The following is an 18,859-nucleotide window of genomic DNA, read 5'->3' on the forward strand; positions in this document are numbered from 1 at the left end:
TTTTTGGCAACAGTAGGCTGGAACCCAGAAAAGCAGAGGGAGATCAGTAGTCCTCTCTCCGCTGCCTCTCCCTCACTTTCCCAGGGTTCTAGAAACTCCCGGCATTGCCATGCTAGAAGGTTCCTGCGGGGCTCCACACATAGAAAGCTTTCCGGAAACGGATAACGCTTGGGTAGGCTTTTATAAGGGCGTTTAAGGGCTAATATTAGGGATCAGCTCTTGCAATGTGTTGGATTTGATCTCTCTCCTCTATAGTTCTTGGCACCTAGTCCTAAGTCATTGTGTAATGTGTAAACAACGAAAATAAATGACTTAAGTTGCCTATCATAAAAAAAACCTGTTTCACAGCTAATGGATTAAAGCAAATAGGTCCTTTGCCTGGGCTGACTGAGGGGCACCATTTGTCTATAAAGGTGGCAGGGAAATAGCCATGATGAAAAACGAATTAAGTTTAATCCCTTGGAGAATATTCCACAGGGATGTAGCATTACCTTTCTCCCTGTTTTCACACCATGATTTTTTTTTTTTTTAATTCAGCTAGGAATTCAGATCGTCAATGGATCTTGTCTATAAAGAGGTGAGTTGTTGATTCAAGAAGTCTGGAATTGCCTGGAATGTGAGGTATTTACAAAACAATGGGTAAGTGTGCTAAAATAAAAGGAAACCAAACACAAAATCTTGCTGACCTTCAGAGGGCTGCCTGTAGGAGGTCACTAAGTTCCTGGTGTAAGATCTAAACCACTGAGATGTCCTGGGGGGTTAGCCTGGGAGCCAGCTTCAGAGAAAGGAAAGGGAGTAGAGAAATAAGAGTGTTCTCTGAGAATTGTCTTTCTGGTTACTCTTACCCACTTTTGAAACCTGTTGATTCCTTAGCTTTCCCATGGATTGAGTAGTGGGGTAATTAAAATGCCCATGACAGGGGCACCTGCCTGGGTGGCTTAAGTGTCTGCCTTCAGCTCAGGTCCTGATCTCAGGGTCCTGGGATGGAGCCCCTCACATCGGGCTCTCTGCTCAGTAGGGAGCCTGCTCCCCATTCCCCTGCCTGCCTCTCTGCCTACTTGTGATCTCTGTGTGTCAAATAAATAAATAAAATCTTTTTAAAAAAACGCACATGACAGTGTTTCACAGGGCCAAAATGACGGACCCAGAGCAGAGGGTAGGTTCTGCTTAAAAAAACCTGAGACACTGAAATCTGTAATCATCAAGGAGGAAAATGCTCAAGATATATGCATGGTTTATTAATCAGAATCAGGGATGAAAAAAAGTAAAGCTAGAAAGGAGGTTATTATCACCTTTCAAAAGAATATGGCTCCTGAGGATCCCGGGTGGCTCCAGTGGGTTAAGCGTCTGCCTTCAGCTCAGGTCATGACCTCAGGGCCTGAGGATTGAGCCCCACATTGGTCTCCCTGCTCAGTGGGGAGTCTGCTTCTCTTCCTCTCCCTCTGCCCCCCTCTCGTGTGTGTGCTCTCGTGTTTGAGCGCACACACTCTCTCTTTCTCTCTCAAATAATAAGTAAGTCTTTTTTAAAAAAGAATATGGTTCCTGATGTGAGGAGCAAAGGCAAAAACCTGCAGCCCGTTGACAAATACTTGAGGCGGGCAGAGGAGGACATTCCTCCAGGAATTCCCAACTATCTTGATGCCTTGTTCGAGGGAAAAGAACCTTAGCTTGACCATAGCTGGGCCTCCGGGATCCTGTGAGTCTTCTTTAACGTATGAAAGTCCTTCTGGAAATTTCCCTCGGTCTTGACCTCCACCTACTCCAAAGTATAGGAACGGTTGCTCCTCACAAGCCTAGCGCAGCCCTTTTTGCCCACGGGTCCTGTTCCTGGGCTTTCATAAAAAACATCTCAAGGATTCTTTCTTAGCCGTTGGCTCTGGGCCCCAGCATTTCACATCGGTTCCTGTATTGTTCAGCCCTAAGGAGGAAGGAGACTCTGACCCTGGCTACAACATGGAAGACGTTGTGCTGAGGGAAGTCAGCCAGTCACAAAAGGACGCCTACTGCCTGACTTCACACAGAAGTCCCTCGTGGAGTCGATTCATGGAGAGAGAAAGTAGAATGATAGTCCCTGAAGTGAAATGTTGGGGTTCGGGAGTGAATGGTCAAGAAAGAATTCCCGAGATGTCTTCCCGTGCAAAAACGGTGGCTTCATTAAAGCAGCCCGGGGACAGGACCCGTGGGCAGGAAGAGTTGCACGGGGGGTGTGAGGGGGTGACTGATGATACACTTTTAAGTTAGTGGGGATTAGGGAGAGCCCAAGTCTCTAAGGAATTTGGAAGCAAGGTTTCCAGGACCTTGAGGGGTCATTTATTGTCTAGTGAAACCAACCTTGGTCAGGAGACCCTCCAGATCTATATCGGTGGCCATACGCTTTGGGTATGATTGCCAACATATATCTTGGGAGGTTGGGATAATGGGAGTTTCTGGACGGATTTTTCTATGTTAAAGAAGATTTACAGGATCCTGGAAGTGAAGCTAATACCCAACCGAGGTTGCTTTTTGCCCTTAACGAAGTATTAACTTCGAGACAGCTGAACTCCTAGAGGATGGTCACTCTGTCTGTCCAAGTACCTGTCGATGGGCCATAAGTTAGAAGAGATGTGGTTTTGGAATCTAGGTAAGGTTTGCTGTGCGGGGTGAGGGGGTGGGTGGGCGTCCAGAGCCGAAGGCCAAGAAAGAATTCTTGAGATGTCTTTTGTGGGAAAAGATGGTTTTCTTCCGGGATAGGACCCATGGACCAAAAGAGTTGGTGCCCCAGGGCTGTGAGGTGTGGCTGAATCTGTACTTGGGAATTGGACTAGGTCAGGAAGAGGAAAGTTTTCAAAAGAACTTTCATATGCTAACGAGGACCTACAGGATACCCTAGGCATCTCCATTAGCAAGCTAAGGCTGTTTTTCCCTCCAGCAAGGCATTAAGATTTTGGAGCTTCCGGGAAGAATGTCCCAGGATGGGGCCAGGGTGTGGGCTTGTGCTTTCTCTCCAGCTAGCCTTCCGCTCCGTTATCATAAGGAAGCTTAATTTTATCCTCTATTTCTTTTGCCTTTGTTCCTCGTATCAGTTCCCAGGGGCTGGGAAAATGGCGAGATAGTGCGTTAGTGTTTAATGTGGATGGAATCTCAGTTTTGCAAGGCAAAATTCTGGAGATGGATCGTGGTGATGGTTGATACGCTCTGGGTCAAGAGAGAATTCTTGAGACGCTTTTGGTGCAAAAAGGTGTTTTTGTTGAAGCAGGATCTGTGGGCAGGAAGGGTTGCACTGGGGTTGTGAGGAGTGACTGATTTATAGACCTTTTAGTTGGTGGGGGTTAGGAGAGAAAGGAAGTCTCTAAGGAATTTGGAAGTGAGATTGTGAGGGTCTTGAGGGTCTGGCTGTTATTAGATAAGGTCATTTACTCCTATCTAGTAAAACCTTACTGGTGACACCCTTCAGATGTCTATCAGTGGGCCATTTGATTGGAGGATGATAGCCAGCGAGATCTTGGAGAGGCAGAGATAAAGAAGTTTCCAAAGGGACTTTTATACGTTAAAGAAGACTTACCGGAGGTTGTAAGATTTAAGAGAGATTTAAGGTTATCTGCATTTCTTTTGCCCCTGTTCTTCCCATCAATGGTTACCCAACAATGTCAGTGTACTTACTACCAATAAACCGTATATTTAAAAACGGTTGAAATGGTAAATTTTGTTATGTGCATTTACCACAATTAGAAACTCTCTTTAAATGTAATGAAAAAAAAGAAAGAATACGGCTCCCAGTCTATACTGGGAATGTTCTGTGTCTTCATTTAGGTGCTTATTACACGGGCATGTTCACTTTGTGGAAATCCATTATGATTTCTGTACTTTTCTGTATATTACTTTACTCTGGTAAAATTAGTAATTATGGTTGTTTCTGATCAATGGCTAGGTAGAGAGCTCATGGTCATTTAAAGGAGAATATACTTCATCCAAATGATGTGGTTTCGGAAAATAGGGGAGGTTTGGGGGGGTGAGGTCTGGAGCCAACCGTCTTTGGTGCAAGAAGATGGTTTTATCAAAGCATGAGGACAGGACCTGTGGGCAGAAAGTGCTGCTGCCCCAGGGTGGTGAGGGGTGACTGGTTATATACTTGGGAGCTGGGGGAGGTAAGGAGAAGAGAGGTTTCAACAGGATTCTCATGTGTTAAAGACACAGGATACTAGAGGCCTTTCCATTGTCAAGTTAAAGTTGTTTTTCCCTCTAGCAAGACATTAATATTAAGATAGTTGGGAGCATCTTGGAAGAAGAGCACACATGTCCCACCCAGGAGTGGGGCCGTGGGGAGAGAGCAGGGGAGCAAGGGGAGGAGCAGAGGGAGAAAGAATCTCAAGCAGGGGTGCCTGGGTGGCTCAGTGGGTTAAAGCCTCTGCCTTCCGCTCAGGTCATGATCTCAGGGTCCTGGAATCGAGCCCCACATCGGGCGCTCTGCTTAGCAGGGAGCCTGCTTCCTCCTCTCTCTCTGCCTGCCTCTCTGCCTACTTGTGATCTCTGTCAAATAAATAAATAAAATCTTTATTTATGATAAAGATTTATGAAATCTTTAATTAAAAAAAAACCCAACCAACTCTTGATTTTGGCTCAGGTCGTGATCTCAAGGACGTGAGATCACACACTCAGCATGAAGTCTGCTTGTCTGTCCCCAAATCTTTAAAAAAAAAATGTAAAAGAGAGCCAGACAAGCAAGAACATATGCATTCATATCATTTGATGACAAACGTTTGCCTACACATTCCGGTTTCTATGATCAAAAACAGCAACTATAGGACATGTGACATAATGGAGTGGGAAGGAGAGGAGGAAATTTTGTAAATTACTACTTCTTCTTTTTGATGACATAACAAAAGGCAAGGTGAGTGCAAAAGGCGACCTGACACTCCACATACTCCCCCGCCCCAAGGTGGAAGTGGGGTCTCTGTGACATTTCATAGGTACTCCGTGACTGCCCAAGAACAAAGGAAGGAGAAAGCAAATGGCCACTGATAAAGATCACAGTCATGAAGGACATAAGACTCCATCAATTTGTAACTGTCTTAATGATTTACAAGAGAAGCACAATCTTGAGAATAGTTAGATCTTCGGAAACCCTTACACTCAATTTCCTGGAGCCCTAATGTCATCTTCCCCCTCCGGAGGATAAAAAACGCTATATAATTAGTCACTTCACACTTACAATGCAGATTTTTCTCCCCACGGGTCCTGTCCCATGCTTTTTTTTTTTTCTTTTTTTAGTTTATTTATTTATTTGAGAGAGAGAGAGAGGTCATAAGCAAAGGGGAGAGGCAGAGGGAGAAGCAGACTCCCAGCTGAGCCGGGATACCAACGCGGACCTCGATCCTAGGACCCCAGGACCATGACCCGAGCTGCAGGCAGGCATCCTAACGACTGAACCTCACAGGCATCCCTGTCCCCGTGCTTTAATAAAGTCACCTCTTTGGCATGGAAATGTCTCAAGACTTCTTTTTTGGCCATTTGCTCTCAGACCTATGGATTATGAGTAACATATCTTCTTAAGGCTTAAGAAAAAAATCAAGTCTATAAAAAGAATATTGGGAAAAAAATGACTTGGCAATAACCATGGTTTTGAGGGGCGCCAGACTGGCTCAGTCGGTTAGGCATCCAACTCTTGATTTCAGCTCAGGTCATGATCTCAGGGTCGTGAAATGGAGCCTGTGTCTGGTTTGAGCTGAGCCTGAGTTGGCTTGAAATCCTCTCTCCCCTTGTCCTCTGCCCCTCTTCCCACTCATGCTCTCTTCCTCTCTCTAAAAATAAATAAAAGCTTGGGGCACCTGGGTGGCTCAGTCGTTTAAGTGTCTGCCTTCGGCTCGGGTCATGATCCCAGGGTCCGGGGATTGAGCACCACATCGGGCTCCCTGCTCAACAGAGAGCCTGCTTCTCCTCCCTCTGCCTGCCACTCTGCTACTTATGCTCTTTCTCAAATAAATAAAACATTAAATACATACATACATACACACATACCTTTAAAAAAAATCCTGGGAGGGTGGTTCTTGGGTGGTTCAGTTGGTTGGGCATCTGACTCTTGATTTCAGCTCAGGTCATGATCTCAGGGTTATAAGATCGAGCTCCACATTGGGCTCTGTGCTGGGTATGGAGTCTGCTTAAGATTCTCTCTCTTCCTGGGCGCCTGGGTGGCTCAGTGGGTTAAGCCGCTGCCTTCGGCTCGGGTCGTGATCTCAGGGTCCTGGGATCGAGTCCCGCATCGGGCTCTCTGCTCAGCAGGGTCAGTCTCTGGAGAAAGATAGAGTTGGAGGAGAGCTCTTGAAGAGTGAATACACAGTAGGAGTTTCCAAATGGGAGTTTCCAAAATGAGAAGACTGGCCAGATAAACCCAGTAGGAGTTTCAAGATGTAGGAGTAGGAGTTTCCAAAATGAGAAGACGTGCCAGATAAACAATTACTAGAAGAAAAATTCTCTTAAAGTAATAAAGACCAAAGATTACAGATTGAAGAGGTCCCTGAGTTCCGGGCGGGGTTCCGATGAGAGATTCATATGAAAGCCTGAAGCATATTCTGTAACAATCTTACAAGTGTCAGGTGAAAAGCAGAAAATATTCACAAAGAAAAAGAATATCAGACTGGAATCAGATTTTTTTTATTGACGGTAGTGAACAATGACAGGGAACGGTATCTACAAGGAAGAGAGAAAGGAGTGCAACCCAAGACTCTGTCCAGTTGTCAAAATATTTGCATCTATTGAGGTGAAAGGAAGACAGTCGAGGAGACCCAAGAATTCAGAGAACATAATCCCCAGGACTCCGTCTGAGGAAACAACCCGAGAAAAGCCTAGCCAAACCACAAGCAAACCTGCAAAGAAAACTGAAGAAGGAGGAAGAAGAAAGAGAAAGAAAACAGTGTTAAGAATGTACACATGCAGGGTGCCTGGGTGGTTCGGTGGGTTGGGCGTCTGCCTTTGGCTCAGGTCATGATTTCTGGGTCCTGGGATGGAGCCCCGAATTGGGCTCCTTGCTTGGCAGGGAACCTGCTTCTTCTCCCTCTGCCTGCTGCTCCCCCTGCTTGTGCTCTCTCTCTGTCCAATTAATAAGTAAAGTGTTTTTTAAAAATGTACACATATTGCATTTTAAATCTAAATGGAGCAGGATAGACTAGGCTTTGTGGAACAGGGAAGGACTCTTGAAACCAAGCGAAGATCCTCCAAGGGAATTCTAACAAACAGTAGATTATCTCGGCCAAACCTCAGAGAGCAAGTGGGGCGTAGAAATCGCCATGGGTCTCAGCAGGAAACACAAGGAAGGAAAGACGAGGAAGTGAATGAAAGCGCTCTAAAGGTCTCATCCTACTGGGTGCGGGAGAAGGGGAGGAAACAGATGAAGGAAATGGTTAGTTATGTGCCTCTGATCATGGGAGCAGGGAAATTCATCATGGAAGAGATACGGGGATCTTAACCAAGCCAGGGAACTCAGAAGCCGGGCTAGAAAAGATGGATATATTTGACTATATAAACATTAAAATGTTTTGTGTGACAAAGGATACCATAAAATACAGCAAGTTCAAGTGATGGAGCTGGAAAAATATCTGTAATAGAGTTAACTGTCAGCGATTGGAATTGACTTATTACGTGCCTGGCACCATTCTGTTGACTCTACGTGTATCAACTCATCTGTGTCTAGAGCCATGCTATGAGGCAGGAATGATGGTGACAGTGATGATCACTGCCCTTTTTTCCCCCCCTTTGGGGAGGGGCGGGGACAGAAGGAGAGGGAGAGAGGGACTCCCAAGCAGGCTCCACGCCCAGCATAGAGCCAACGTGCAGGGCTCGATCTCAGGACCCTGAGATCATGACTTAAGCAGAAATCAAGAGTCTGATGCTTGACCGACTGGAGCCACCCAGACACCCTGAAGATCGCTACTTCGTTGATGGGTAAACTGAGGCTTCACAAGGTTAAACAACTTGCCAAGAGTCACATGGCCTGTCAGGGCCTGAATTCTGATGTGACTCTTGGCAGCCCTACCCGGGAAACAATGGCCAAATGGACGCTATATAAAGAGCTTTACAAATTGACCCGAACAAAATAAACAACCACTACAGGAATGGACGTAGATTATAAATAGACTGTTTACAGAGGACTGAAATGAAATGGCTAGCAAACGTATAGAAACACCCTCAATTTCAACTGTGGCCAGGAAAATGCAAACTAAAGAAGCAACGAGACATCAGACTGACACACATGGAGAAGACGGCTTGTCAAGCGCCGGCAAGAATGTGGAGGAAAGGGCGCTCTCCTACGTGCGGCGCTTGCAGTCATCTGGGAACGCTATCTGGCAGCGTCTGTTAAAATTAAAACTCACATACCCTTTCACCCATTAATCCCACTCCTGGGAATCTGGCCCAAGGAAATAAAAACACTAATGCTTAAGGACGAGGATGTTTATCGGAGCTTTGGTTTTTGTGGCAGAAGACCTGTCACAAAGTGAGTCCCCGTTAAAAGGAAAAGGGGATCTACGGCATGATTTATGTTACAGCCACTCTATACATATTGCTATAAAATAAAATCCATCAGGGTGCCCAGGTGTCTCAATCGGTTAAGCGTCTGCCTTGGGCTCAGGTCATGATTCCAGAGTCCTGGAATCGAGTCCTGCTTCGGGATACTTGCTCAGTGGAAATCTGCTTCTCCCTCTGCCTCTTCCCCTGGCTTGTGCTCTCTCTCGCTCACTCAATCTCTCCCTCTCAAGTAATAAGTAAATTCTTTTAAAAAATAAAGTGTACAATTCAATGTTTTAAAAATAATAATAAAATAAAATCAACCAGGGTCTGCAACATGGCAGCCCACTGGCCCAAAGGGCTGGCGAATGTGCTTTTCGTGAGCCAGCAGTGTTTTTTAATAAATTTCTGCAAGCTTCTGAGTCTGTTACCCCCTGTACATATTTCCATTAGACACAGAGCCTGCCTTCCGTAGGGCCATGGTACATAAACAAATACAAGGCGTATATGGGGTATTAGCATTTTGTGGTGGTTGGGGGAGGTTGGCAAGGAGGTAGAGGTATCAGAACTCTGCTATGTTGCTGGTGGGATGTACAATGGTGCAGCCACTGTGGAAAACAGTTTGGGAATTCCTCAATAGGTGAAACGTAGCGGAACCACATAACCCAGCACCGCCACTCCTGAGAACATATCCAAAAGAATTGAAAATAAGCATTCAAACAAAAACCTGAACACAATATTCACACCAACACTGTTCACAACAGCCGAATGGTGAAAATAACCCAAATACCCATCGAGGATAAATGGATCAACAGAGACGGTCCATCTGTGCAGTGGGATACAATTCAGCCATATAAAGGAGTGAAGCACTGATGCCTGGCACCATGTGGCTGCACCTGGAAGACGTGATGCTGAATGGAAGAGGCCAGACACAGAAGATCCCATATCGTATGGGTCCATTTATAGGAAATCTTCTGAAGAGGCAAACCATAAAGACAGAAAGCTGATTAGGGGTCACTAAGGGCTGGGGGAGGGCACGGGGGTGGGGGAGGAATGACTGTTCAGTGGGTATGGAGTTTCTGTTGGGGGTGACGAAAATGTTTTGGAACTAGACAGGGTGAAGTGGCTGCACAACACGGTGAATGTACTTAATGCCACTTTAAAGTGGCTAAAATTTCTGGGGCACCTGGGTGGCTCAGTGGGTTAAAGCCTCTGCCTTTGGCTTAGGTCGTGATCCCGGGGTCCTGGGATCGGGCCCCGCATCAGGCTCTCTGCTTGGTGGGGAGCCTGCTTCCTCCTCCCCCTCTCTCTGCCTGCCTCTCTGCCTACTTGTGATCTCTGTCTGTCAAATAAATAAATAAAATCTTTTAAAAAATAATAAAATAAAATGGCTAAAATTTTATGTTGTATATATTTTATCACAATAAGAAAACATTCACGGAGGGAGACAATTAGGAAAAAAGTGTCTAAAAGGCAACTTGGGGAGGGGTGATAATGGGAAAAATGGTAGAGAAACACTGCTATGAAAACTATGTTAAGAATTGTTATCCTTGGGGCTCCTGGGTGGCTCAGTGGGTTAAAGTCTGCCTTTGGCTCACATCATGATCCCTGGGTCCTAGGATCGAGCCCTCTGTCTGGCTCTCTGCTCAGTGGGGAGCCTGCTTCTCCTTCTCCCTCTGCTTCTCCCGACTTGTTCTCTCTCTCTCTCAAATAAATAAATACATTAAAAAAATTCTATCCTTAAAGCAAATACTTTATTTATTTATGTTTATTTATTCATTTTAATTTTTTATTTTCTTTAAAGAAAGGCAGAATACCACAGGCAGCGCCTCCTTTGGATGTTTCTGGAGTCTCAGAAGCTTGACTACCTTATGCTCTCCTGCAAGTGGATGTTGAGAGCTTGTCTGAAGGCTCTAGCAGGGGGTATCATTGGGTATAATAGTTATTAATCCAATAGTGGTAGGTTGAATGGTGACCCCAAAAATGATATGTTCCCCAGCCTAACCCCGGACACCTTATTTGTGAATGTGACCTATTGGGGAAAGGGGTCTTTGCAGATATGATTAGGTCACCAACACGAATCATCTTGGATTACCTGGATGGGTCCCAAATCCGATCACGGTATCTTTATAGGGGATACACAGAGGAGAAGGTCCCGTGAAGACTGAGGCACAGAGCGGAGTGGGGCAACCACAGCTGGAAGAGGTGCGGAAGGATTTTTCCTTAGAATTTCTGGAAGGAGTATGACCTTCCAACACCTCGATTTCAAATTTCTAGCTTCCAAAATGGTGAGAGAATAAATCTCTGTTGTTTTAAGCTACCCAGTATGTAATAATTTGTAACGGCAGCCCTAGGAAGCGAATAGGCCAGAACAGAGTGCCTTTTAGAGCAAAACTTAGTGTCGCAGGCCCCCTCAAGGGCTGCTGGTCAGCCTTGGGATGGTCCCGGGGCGTGCACACCGATAGCTGTTGTAGTTAGCCTAAGCCAGAATGGTGACAGGACATGGTGATTGAGCCACAGACTTCTCTTCCAGCATGGCACAGAGAGAGCAGCATGAGGCATTCCAATTCTGTTTTTAAAACTGCCCTGCTCTGGGATTTATGGGTATAAAACAATCATTCATCTTCAAACTTAGTTTGACTTTTCTCATGAACGTTAAGCTGAAAATAAGTAGACGCCCATTGTGCTCCACGTCGTGTCCCTGGAGCCTGCCCTTGGCCTTGCTGGACTATTAAGGGACTTCCTTGACCTTTCCTTGCTGTAACCACTTTCCCGGAGCCACCATATTAGGGGGACGCTTGCAGCCTTTCTCCCTATTGTCAGAAAGGGTCTGATCAGAATTGTCCTCTCTTCTGTATTTTCATGGGACCCTGGGCTTTTTCTTCTTCATAGCATTTATCATAATGATCTGCACAACTACTTTGTTTAGCTTCAATCTTGTCCACCACACTGTAACCTCCGTGAGGGCGGGAGCTACGGGTCTCTGGCTTGCTATCATTTCCACTGCACCTTGCACCATGCCTGACACACAGCAGGCACACGATACACATTTGTGGAAGAGATGAGTAAGAGACTTCCATATGACAGTGGTGGAGGCAAGGCAAATCTGGGTACACAAAACGAAATCTAAAAGACAAGTAAATCACCGAGACACATGCCCATTTGAAGCACAGACCAGGGTCTCTCTGCAAGGGGGCAATAGGCAAGGCACACTCTAGATCCTAGATCTAGGTCCTTCCTCTAGGATTTTTTAAGGGCTTCCACTTTGCATGGCCTTGATCCTCTGGAATGCTGTTTGTTATGACTCTAGTTCCCACACTTCTGCATTCAGACAACTGTTTACAGAATAGACAATCCCTAAAGGAGAGGTTGTTTGGCAGCTAGAACAGAGAAGTTCACACCCTTGACCAGGATACAAATTGCTCTAATAATACTGAGAGGGATGGTGGACAGAGACCTTGCTTACCTGCGTCACGGTGTGTGTCCTCACGGTCACCACCTTCTGCAAATGGACCGCTTCCCAGTTTCCGCGTCCTTCAAAGGTGACTGGGTTCAAATCCAACTACGGGGTATGAATCTTGTGAGGTTAAGCCAATCATGGTGGTCTTACTCTCCTTGCCAAGACATTGCCGTGGGCGTGGAGCTGTGACACGGTTCTGACTAGTACCACGACTCTGGCAGGGGCGGTGGGGGGGGTTGTCTTCTAGGGACACATCTCAGAAAATTTTCCAGCAATTGCTAGATATATGCCCCTAAGAACTGAAAATCAGTTACTCAAACAAATACACATACAAGCCTCTTCAGGGCAACATTATTCACAATAGCCCAAAGGTGGAAATAGCCCAAAGGTCCGTCAACATTTGGATGGATAAACGAAGGGCGGTGGTTCCATACAAAAGAACGTCATCAAAAGGAAGGACGTGCTGCTACAAGCCACTCTGTGGATGAACCACAGGAACATTAAGCCAAGTGAAAAAGCCACACAGAAGGTCTCATGTTGTAGGATTCCAGCTTCACGAAATATCTAGAATAAGCACATCCTTGGAGACAGAAAGTAGATTAGTGGTTGCCCCGGAATCAGGGAGAGAGGAGTGGGGAGTGACTGTTTAGTGGGAATAGGGATCTCTTTTTGGGGAGATGAATATATTTTGGAACTCGAGAGAGGTGGTGGTCGCACAGCATTGTGAATGTACCAAACGCCACCGAATCGTTCACCTTGAAGAAGGTTAATTTTATGTCGTGTGAATTTCACGTCAATTAAAAAAAAAAAATTTTTGAAAATCCTCGCCTAGGGATGTAATGCTTGGAACAGCTGAGCCCTTACGCATTGTAAGGAGACAAACTAAGGACAAGCCAGCACGGTAGAGGATGGCCAAGTGAAAAAATGGAAAGAATCTGGGCCCTTGATTATGTCATTGGCAAGTTGGGGGAACTTGGTCTCTAGACTTCTGATTATGCACGATATAAACGCCCTCTTTGCCTCCAGCCCCATCTAGTTGGGTTTTCTGTGATTTGCAGCCAAAGTCAGTGTAGACTTCAAGGTTCAGAAAAAGCAAGGCAAAGGCATTCATTTTATCTAAACGGGAGCAAGAATCACAAGACTAACAGTGGCCACCTTCACACACTTTATGTGTCTCTCACGGGAGGGAGAAGATGACATAATGCATTGATACGGCCAATGTGAAAGAAACACACCTCTTCAGCTTGTAGGTGAATAGCAAATGATGACAAATTCTTGAGAGCTGTTAATCCTCAGGGTTAGACAAGGAGTGTGTATGTGTGTGCGCGTGCCCCGTTCCTCAGGATGAACCCAGATCTCATCCTCCCTGTTGTCTCTAGCCAGTCTTAGTATTTCAAGAACAGGACAGACTAGATTTTGGTGCAATCTTGAAATAATTACAGAGTTGTTGGCTCTGAGCACTACAGGCAAGTTGGAATCACTGGCCACGCCAGTGGTTTGTGTGGCTTCTCTTGGGATTTGAGAGCTTAGCATCTAAGTCTGACATATGACCGAGCATTATGGAAAACTCGGGCTGTCTCCTTCCAATCTATGTGGCGAAGGTGAACCCTTCCCCTCTCAAAGACAGGTTGAGTTTTTGGCAACAGTAGGCTGGAACCCAGAAAAGCAGAGGGAGATCAGTAGTCCTCTCTCCGCTGCCTCTCCCTCACTTTCCCAGGGTTCTAGAAACTCCCGGCATTGCCATGCTAGAAGGTTCCTGCGGGGCTCCACACATAGAAAGCTTTCCGGAAACGGATAACGCTTGGGTAGGCTTTTATAAGGGCGTTTAAGGGCTAATATTAGGGATCAGCTCTTGCAATGTGTTGGATTTGATCTCTCTCCTCTATAGTTCTTGGCACCTAGTCCTAAGTCATTGTGTAATGTGTAAACAACGAAAATAAATGACTTAAGTTGCCTATCATAAAAAAAACCTGTTTCACAGCTAATGGATTAAAGCAAATAGGTCCTTTGCCTGGGCTGACTGAGGGGCACCATTTGTCTATAAAGGTGGCAGGGAAATAGCCATGATGAAAAACGAATTAAGTTTAATCCCTTGGAGAATATTCCACAGGGATGTAGCATTACCTTTCTCCCTGTTTTCACACCATGATTTTTTTTTTTTTTAATTCAGCTAGGAATTCAGATCGTCAATGGATCTTGTCTATAAAGAGGTGAGTTGTTGATTCAAGAAGTCTGGAATTGCCTGGAATGTGAGGTATTTACAAAACAATGGGTAAGTGTGCTAAAATAAAAGGAAACCAAACACAAAATCTTGCTGACCTTCAGAGGGCTGCCTGTAGGAGGTCACTAAGTTCCTGGTGTAAGATCTAAACCACTGAGATGTCCTGGGGGGTTAGCCTGGGAGCCAGCTTCAGAGAAAGGAAAGGGAGTAGAGAAATAAGAGTGTTCTCTGAGAATTGTCTTTCTGGTTACTCTTACCCACTTTTGAAACCTGTTGATTCCTTAGCTTTCCCATGGATTGAGTAGTGGGGTAATTAAAATGCCCATGACAGGGGCACCTGCCTGGGTGGCTTAAGTGTCTGCCTTCAGCTCAGGTCCTGATCTCAGGGTCCTGGGATGGAGCCCCTCACATCGGGCTCTCTGCTCAGTAGGGAGCCTGCTCCCCATTCCCCTGCCTGCCTCTCTGCCTACTTGTGATCTCTGTGTGTCAAATAAATAAATAAAATCTTTTTAAAAAAACGCACATGACAGTGTTTCACAGGGCCAAAATGACGGACCCAGAGCAGAGGGTAGGTTCTGCTTAAAAAAACCTGAGACACTGAAATCTGTAATCATCAAGGAGGAAAATGCTCAAGATATATGCATGGTTTATTAATCAGAATCAGGGATGAAAAAAAGTAAAGCTAGAAAGGAGGTTATTATCACCTTTCAAAAGAATATGGCTCCTGAGGATCCCGGGTGGCTCCAGTGGGTTAAGCGTCTGCCTTCAGCTCAGGTCATGACCTCAGGGCCTGAGGATTGAGCCCCACATTGGTCTCCCTGCTCAGTGGGGAGTCTGCTTCTCTTCCTCTCCCTCTGCCCCCCTCTCGTGTGTGTGCTCTCGTGTTTGAGCGCACACACTCTCTCTTTCTCTCTCAAATAATAAGTAAGTCTTTTTTAAAAAAGAATATGGTTCCTGATGTGAGGAGCAAAGGCAAAAACCTGCAGCCCGTTGACAAATACTTGAGGCGGGCAGAGGAGGACATTCCTCCAGGAATTCCCAACTATCTTGATGCCTTGTTCGAGGGAAAAGAACCTTAGCTTGACCATAGCTGGGCCTCCGGGATCCTGTGAGTCTTCTTTAACGTATGAAAGTCCTTCTGGAAATTTCCCTCGGTCTTGACCTCCACCTACTCCAAAGTATAGGAACGGTTGCTCCTCACAAGCCTAGCGCAGCCCTTTTTGCCCACGGGTCCTGTTCCTGGGCTTTCATAAAAAACATCTCAAGGATTCTTTCTTAGCCGTTGGCTCTGGGCCCCAGCATTTCACATCGGTTCCTGTATTGTTCAGCCCTAAGGAGGAAGGAGACTCTGACCCTGGCTACAACATGGAAGACGTTGTGCTGAGGGAAGTCAGCCAGTCACAAAAGGACGCCTACTGCCTGACTTCACACAGAAGTCCCTCGTGGAGTCGATTCATGGAGAGAGAAAGTAGAATGATAGTCCCTGAAGTGAAATGTTGGGGTTCGGGAGTGAATGGTCAAGAAAGAATTCCCGAGATGTCTTCCCGTGCAAAAACGGTGGCTTCATTAAAGCAGCCCGGGGACAGGACCCGTGGGCAGGAAGAGTTGCACGGGGGGTGTGAGGGGGTGACTGATGATACACTTTTAAGTTAGTGGGGATTAGGGAGAGCCCAAGTCTCTAAGGAATTTGGAAGCAAGGTTTCCAGGACCTTGAGGGGTCATTTATTGTCTAGTGAAACCAACCTTGGTCAGGAGACCCTCCAGATCTATATCGGTGGCCATACGCTTTGGGTATGATTGCCAACATATATCTTGGGAGGTTGGGATAATGGGAGTTTCTGGACGGATTTTTCTATGTTAAAGAAGATTTACAGGATCCTGGAAGTGAAGCTAATACCCAACCGAGGTTGCTTTTTGCCCTTAACGAAGTATTAACTTCGAGACAGCTGAACTCCTAGAGGATGGTCACTCTGTCTGTCCAAGTACCTGTCGATGGGCCATAAGTTAGAAGAGATGTGGTTTTGGAATCTAGGTAAGGTTTGCTGTGCGGGGTGAGGGGGTGGGTGGGCGTCCAGAGCCGAAGGCCAAGAAAGAATTCTTGAGATGTCTTTTGTGGGAAAAGATGGTTTTCTTCCGGGATAGGACCCATGGACCAAAAGAGTTGGTGCCCCAGGGCTGTGAGGTGTGGCTGAATCTGTACTTGGGAATTGGACTAGGTCAGGAAGAGGAAAGTTTTCAAAAGAACTTTCATATGCTAACGAGGACCTACAGGATACCCTAGGCATCTCCATTAGCAAGCTAAGGCTGTTTTTCCCTCCAGCAAGGCATTAAGATTTTGGAGCTTCCGGGAAGAATGTCCCAGGATGGGGCCAGGGTGTGGGCTTGTGCTTTCTCTCCAGCTAGCCTTCCGCTCCGTTATCATAAGGAAGCTTAATTTTATCCTCTATTTCTTTTGCCTTTGTTCCTCGTATCAGTTCCCAGGGGCTGGGAAAATGGCGAGATAGTGCGTTAGTGTTTAATGTGGATGGAATCTCAGTTTTGCAAGGCAAAATTCTGGAGATGGATCGTGGTGATGGTTGATACGCTCTGGGTCAAGAGAGAATTCTTGAGACGCTTTTGGTGCAAAAAGGTGTTTTTGTTGAAGCAGGATCTGTGGGCAGGAAGGGTTGCACTGGGGTTGTGAGGAGTGACTGATTTATAGACCTTTTAGTTGGTGGGGGTTAGGAGAGAAAGGAAGTCTCTAAGGAATTTGGAAGTGAGATTGTGAGGGTCTTGAGGGTCTGGCTGTTATTAGATAAGGTCATTTACTCCTATCTAGTAAAACCTTACTGGTGACACCCTTCAGATGTCTATCAGTGGGCCATTTGATTGGAGGATGATAGCCAGCGAGATCTTGGAGAGGCAGAGATAAAGAAGTTTCCAAAGGGACTTTTATACGTTAAAGAAGACTTACCGGAGGTTGTAAGATTTAAGAGAGATTTAAGGTTATCTGCATTTCTTTTGCCCCTGTTCTTCCCATCAATGGTTACCCAACAATGTCAGTGTACTTACTACCAATAAACCGTATATTTAAAAACGGTTGAAATGGTAAATTTTGTTATGTGCATTTACCACAATTAGAAACTCTCTTTAAATGTAATGAAAAAAAAGAAAGAATACGGCTCCCAGTCTATACTGGGAATGTTCTGTGTCTTCATTTAGGTGCTTATTACACGGGCATGTTCACTTTGTGGAAATCCATTATGATTTCTGTACTTTTCTGTATATTACTTTACTCTGGTAAAATTAGTAATTATGGTTGTTTCTGATCAATGGCTAGGTAGAGAGCTCATGGTCATTTAAAGGAGAATATACTTCATCCAAATGATGTGGTTTCGGAAAATAGGGGAGGTTTGGGGGGGTGAGGTCTGGAGCCAACCGTCTTTGGTGCAAGAAGATGGTTTTATCAAAGCATGAGGACAGGACCTGTGGGCAGAAAGTGCTGCTGCCCCAGGGTGGTGAGGGGTGACTGGTTATATACTTGGGAGCTGGGGGAGGTAAGGAGAAGAGAGGTTTCAACAGGATTCTCATGTGTTAAAGACACAGGATACTAGAGGCCTTTCCATTGTCAAGTTAAAGTTGTTTTTCCCTCTAGCAAGACATTAATATTAAGATAGTTGGGAGCATCTTGGAAGAAGAGCACACATGTCCCACCCAGGAGTGGGGCCGTGGGGAGAGAGCAGGGGAGCAAGGGGAGGAGCAGAGGGAGAAAGAATCTCAAGCAGGGGTGCCTGGGTGGCTCAGTGGGTTAAAGCCTCTGCCTTCCGCTCAGGTCATGATCTCAGGGTCCTGGAATCGAGCCCCACATCGGGCGCTCTGCTTAGCAGGGAGCCTGCTTCCTCCTCTCTCTCTGCCTGCCTCTCTGCCTACTTGTGATCTCTGTCAAATAAATAAATAAAATCTTTATTTATGATAAAGATTTATGAAATCTTTAATTAAAAAAAAACCCAACCAACTCTTGATTTTGGCTCAGGTCGTGATCTCAAGGACGTGAGATCACACACTCAGCATGAAGTCTGCTTGTCTGTCCCCAAATCTTTAAAAAAAAAATGTAAAAGAGAGCCAGACAAGCAAGAACATATGCATTCATATCATTTGATGACAAACGTTTGCCTACACATTCCGGTTTCTATGATCAAAAACAGCAACTATAGGACATGTGACATAATGGAGTGGGAAGGAGAGGAGGAAATTTTGTAAATTACTACTTCTTCTTTTTGATGACATAACAAAAGGCAAGGTGAGTGCAAAAGGCGACCTGACACTCCACATACTCCCCCGCCCCAAGGTGGAAGTGGGGTCTCTGTGACATTTCATAGGTACTCCGTGACTGCCCAAGAACAAAGGAAGGAGAAAGCAAATGGCCACTGATAAAGATCACAGTCATGAAGGACATAAGACTCCATCAATTTGTAACTGTCTTAATGATTTACAAGAGAAGCACAATCTTGAGAATAGTTAGATCTTCGGAAACCCTTACACTCAATTTCCTGGAGCCCTAATGTCATCTTCCCCCTCCGGAGGATAAAAAACGCTATATAATTAGTCACTTCACACTTACAATGCAGATTTTTCTCCCCACGGGTCCTGTCCCATGCTTTTTTTTTTTTCTTTTTTTAGTTTATTTATTTATTTGAGAGAGAGAGAGAGGTCATAAGCAAAGG

The sequence above is a fragment of the Enhydra lutris genome, unplaced genomic scaffold (assembly GCF_002288905.1).
Source record: "Enhydra lutris kenyoni isolate GAN:26980312 unplaced genomic scaffold, ASM228890v2 scaffoldscaffold46, whole genome shotgun sequence".
Taxonomy (NCBI): Eukaryota; Metazoa; Chordata; class Mammalia; order Carnivora; family Mustelidae; genus Enhydra; species Enhydra lutris.